General features: G+C 41.5%; 1 long non-coding RNA gene across 2 annotated transcripts; it reads right to left on the bottom strand.

The window, feature by feature from the left end:
- Positions 1-1,097: 1,097 nt before the first annotated feature.
- Positions 1,098-2,088, bottom strand: LOC134088015 (uncharacterized). Of its 2 annotated transcripts, none has more exons than XR_009939884.1 (3): positions 1,946-2,088; positions 1,346-1,856; positions 1,098-1,227 (listed from the first exon to the last, which is right to left on the bottom strand). It is a non-coding gene; the product is annotated as an uncharacterized LOC134088015 (long non-coding RNA). The 2 variants fall into 2 exon arrangements; XR_009939883.1 differs by having other exon boundaries at positions 1,098-1,317; positions 1,374-1,856.
- Positions 2,089-4,864: the final 2,776 nt, after the last annotated feature.

Below are 4,864 nucleotides of genomic sequence, written 5' to 3'. Positions count from 1 at the left end.
GCCCCTCACCGCACCGCGTCGACGCGCTGGCTGAGAAGCTAGCTACGGTATCGTTGACAGTTCGTTCGTGTGTCTAGGTTTACGTTGGTGAACTTTCTCTGGTAAGTGTAACGTATGTAACACAAACCTCTTGTCTGTTAGTGAAATACACAGCTTATATTTTATATTGTAGCCACCAGTTTACTAGCTAATAACTTCATTTAAATAACGTAGGCTATATTAACGTTGTCAGCTCAAAAGCCTAGCCAAGCACATCAGACATTAGCAGCTAGCTGCTAGCTGCTACCGTTTACGTTAGCATAGAAGCTAACGTTAGTAGCGATAGCTAGTTGGTTAAGTTAAGACTAACGTTAGCACACAGACGCTGACAATGTTATGTTTGGCTCAGCCTATTTTGTTTTGCCGTTATCAAAAGGCTGTTTTAATATGCCACCTCAACATGGAGAGTGAATCTATGTGTTTGGCGTAGCTGCTAGTTAATTTTAAAACACAGCCTGCCTGTTGTCGTGCCCATTGGCAGAGTAATGAAATGTCCGCATTGAAAAACAAACTAATAACGTTACTGCTAGTTTTGCATGCTTAGTATGCTTACCAGTATGTGTTAACAGTAAAGGATCAGCTATAAAACTTTGCCTTTTCTAACTTGTAGGTGGCATTTCCCATGTCCTTTCTCCAGTCCCCGGACGTCCATCTCATCCACTTTGACAGGAACAACCTCAGACATGTCGAGCGTGATATTGAAAGGTGTAGATTGCATGAATAGTGTAGGACACTTGTTATGTTCATGATCATGAACATATTGTATCATATTTTAAACTTGCAGTATATCCCTGAACTCAAACTTAAACTATTCTCATTTGCCCTCATTGTAAAGGTTGCTGGACTCTGTGTGCATTGGAAACTGACAATAAAAATGAAAAACTTAATGTTTACTTGCTATCAAAACCATTGTTATTCAAACGTTGACATGTTCACATTATATATGGGTCATGGTTATAGAATTTAACATGATATAACATGAACAAGTTCAAATTACCAGTAAACAGTTTTAAATGGTTGGTAAGCCTACATTAAGCAAAAATAATGATGATACAAAATATCCACAAATGACCATGTTTTATTGTGTTTGCCAAGGGGTGAGGGGGGGTTAGTCATTAACTTAGAGAGATTTCAGCTCTGGTGGCAGCAGCGTTGTAGACCTTCAGCTCTGGCGATGGTGGCGTGGACCTTCAGCTCTGGTGATGGTGGTGGTGTAGACCTTCAGCTCTGGCGATGGTGGCGTGGACCTTCAGCTCTGGTGATGGTGGTGGTGTAGACCTTCAGCTATGGCGATGGTGGTGTGGACCTTCAGCTCTGGTGATGGTGGCGTGGACCTTCAGCTCTGGTGATGGTGGTGGTGGTGCAGGAGGGAGGCGGAAGACAAAATACCCCCTTCCTGCACCACCACCGCCATGTGAAAAAACATAAATAAAATCAAAACTTCCAGGAGGTATTACAGTTGTATAGCATTACAGACAACACATAAAAAACGTTCTAAGTTTGTGTTATGCCATGAAACTTACTTTACACGTCTTACTTTCTCATCCTCTTTTAATATTTCTCCACAATCTCAACCATGACATCATTCTTTCGTTTTAATGTCTTGGGTGACACAAAAATGTAACTGCTCACTACTGACAAGCCACATTTTGATCTGATGTATTAGCAGCCACCATTTCACATTCCTTCTCATTTGCAGCACTTGACAAAGAAAGGATAAGAAAATAACCACTTGCCTTTCTACTAGCAGGTCTCTTCACCAGGTGGTCAGGAAGGGAGAACACAGTTGGTACTGCAGTGCAAGTCAGACGATTCCCCTTAACATAATGAATTGGGTATTCATGAAATGGGTTGAGTTGGAATTTACATCACCACACAGTGTTGTTCAGGAAAATGATTGGCTTACATAGGTATCAATGGTGAATTCATGGTATTCAAAATGAAGACTACAGAGATGAGATGACTTGCTGGGCTCCCAGTCTTGTCGTCTTATGTTCACCAGCCATCGTCTCAGTCTGTCTGCATGCTGCACACCTAAAGGAAAACAAAAAAAAAAACAAAAAAAAAAACATTCATATGTCAAGCGGTTGTGAAGGGGCATAGTGTATTTATTACAACCATTACAGTACATATGCCTGCCATTCTGTATACAAAGGCCAAAAACATTTAACTCATAATGCCTCCGGGCTGCTGATGACTGGGGCTGTAATGCCATGCTTTGAGTTAGCTAGCTAAGTTAGACAGCCTTCATCGGAAAAACGGCTGTCATAACCATAGGGTCATTACATAGTGTTAACATATTTAATCTCATTAAATATAACCAAGAACTATTAATGTTAAAGTTTGCAATACACCACGTACACGGCTTCGTCTAAGAACTATCACAACATTGTTAAATAAACGAGCAGCTAAACTGACAACAAGGCTAAGATAAATACCTGGTAACGTAATGTAGCTAGCTACCCGGTAGCAGCTAACCTAACGTCAGCTAACTGGACCGCTATTCCTGGCACAATCAGACACATTGATATACTAATAACTAGCAGCTACAACCATTCTTGTACCTAATCCTTTTAAGGATGTCTGACACAGATGACTGTAAAATTAAATTACCTTGCTAAAGTAAACGGCTAAGCGATCCCTAGAAGCCTTCATAGCCTGCATACTGTAAGTTAGCAAGCTAATATTAAGTTAATATTCACTTACCGAAAAAAAAAACTGCACAGAGCTTCTCTGGGATGGCCCGTTAGTACAACCAACAGCACAGCACGACATGACTGTCAATGTATAAAGTGTAATAACAGCAAATAAAACAAATATGATAAGTTGCCTGACGAACGAACACCACCACAGCCGAGCCTACAGCTACTCCACGGACTGAACGGCTGCAAGCGGCTGACGCAGCGGTCACGCACTGTCAATCAACGCCCTTTTTAGATTTGTTAAAATAACTTTTAAAAAAATAATTTCACAGAGAAAAGAAAAATGGTGTGTATTGAAGCACATTGAAAACTATTTTTTCGAATAACATGTTGTAAATATAAAATTAGTTTTAGATGAGAAAAGTGACACGGAAAGTTGGCTACTTGGCCATTGAAATACATGGGGATGGGCGGAGCTACGAATTGTACTGCAGCCAGCCACCAGGGGGCTCTGGACTAGCGGTTGCTTCAATTCCAACGGACGACACACTGTCCAGGTCTATATATACAGTCTATGATTGAACCAGCTACCTTACTGTGAGCACTGTGACGGCTGTGTGTGTGTGTGTGTGTGTGTGTGTATCTGTGACTGGGCTGTGTGTGTGTGTGTGTGTGTGTGTGTGTGTGTATCTGTGACTGGGCTGTGTGTGTGTGTGTGTGTGTGTATATCTGTGACTGGGCTATGTGTGTGTGTGTGTGTGTGTGTGTGTGTGTCTGACTGGGCTGTGTGTGTGTGTGTGTGTGTGTGTGTGTATCTGTGACTGCTGTGTGTGTGTGTGTGTGTGTGTGTGTGTGTGTGTGTGTGTGTGTGTGTGTGTGAGTGTGTGTATCTGTGTGTGTGTGTGTGTGTGTGTGTATCTGTGACTGAGCTGTGGACAGAGTATAGCGGGAGACACAGGGAAACAAAAAGCACACTTTCTATAACACACACACACACACACACACACACACACACACACACACTCCACATGCTCTATCACTGTCATCTCCACACACTCTATCACTGTGGTGTGTGTGTGTGTATGCATGTGTGTGTTGATGTGAGCATGTGTGTTGATGTGAGTATGTCTGTGTGTGTGTGTGTGTGTGTGTGTGTGTGTGTGTGTGTGTGTGTGTGTGTGTGTGTGTGTGTGTCCTCCACACTGACTGCAGCTTCCTGGTTGGTTGGCTGCGTGCTGCTTAATGTGTGAGCAGCACTGATAATAGGCTTTGGTTTAGGGCTGTCGGGGCATTGGCGAGACGAGAGCATACACACACACACACACTGTTGTGTTTTCTGTGGAAGTATATCATTTGTGAAGTTGTTATTTCTTATTTTTATATATACTTACTTTAACTACAAATGCACTTATGGAGAGAATGCACTTATGGAGAGAAACAGAGAAACAGAGGTGTAGCAGCCTAATAGCGTAGTGTCTCTTTAAGAGTAGAGTGTGCCGTGAGTCATGTGATTAGCATTGAGTGCATGAAAAGGAAGCGCGAGATTCGTTTAGTTCTCAATGAATTTCAACCCGGTGTGCAGCCACTTGGTAAGCTCTCTCTTCATCTCGAGTGTTTTCTTGTCTGCCTTTATGTTGTATGCTTCATGTTGTCTGTTATCGCTATGCTATGTTTACTGTGTTTATGTCCGTTATATTTTAGAGAACGCTGTGCTCCGGTAGATCATGTAAAGTTAAGCAGTTCATTTAACTCATGATAACGCTATGCTCCAGAGTTATAAATTGATGCGTTGGCAAGCCGTAGGACATAGAGTTAACATTTAGACTTGACATTGCATTGTGTCACGTGTCCGTTCATGTGTACTTTCTTTAGACTTGTAAATGTTTGTAGTGTGAATCGCGGGCTGGTATTTCACTTCCTAGTTTGCCGCGGGGCATTTTGGGAGTTGTAGTTCAGCTGTAGTGACCTGCTTATACTAAATGGCTGCCAGTATTTGCATAGCTGTTTGAATACTTGAATACTACTTGAATATGGTGCATAGCCTAATGTTTGAACTGTGAAGCATACATTTAAATGATGATGATGATGATGATTATTATTATTATTTATGTATTTGTTCTTGATTAATGCATATGATTTGTGTTATTCTATTATGAGTTAAACATATTTGATGGTATTTGATA

Source organism: Sardina pilchardus, chromosome 7 (genome assembly GCF_963854185.1).
Source record: "Sardina pilchardus chromosome 7, fSarPil1.1, whole genome shotgun sequence".
In the NCBI taxonomy this organism is placed as follows: Eukaryota; Metazoa; Chordata; class Actinopteri; order Clupeiformes; family Clupeidae; genus Sardina; species Sardina pilchardus.
The sequence above is the reverse complement of the archived record's forward strand: the minus strand, read 5'-3'. Positions and strand labels throughout refer to the sequence as shown.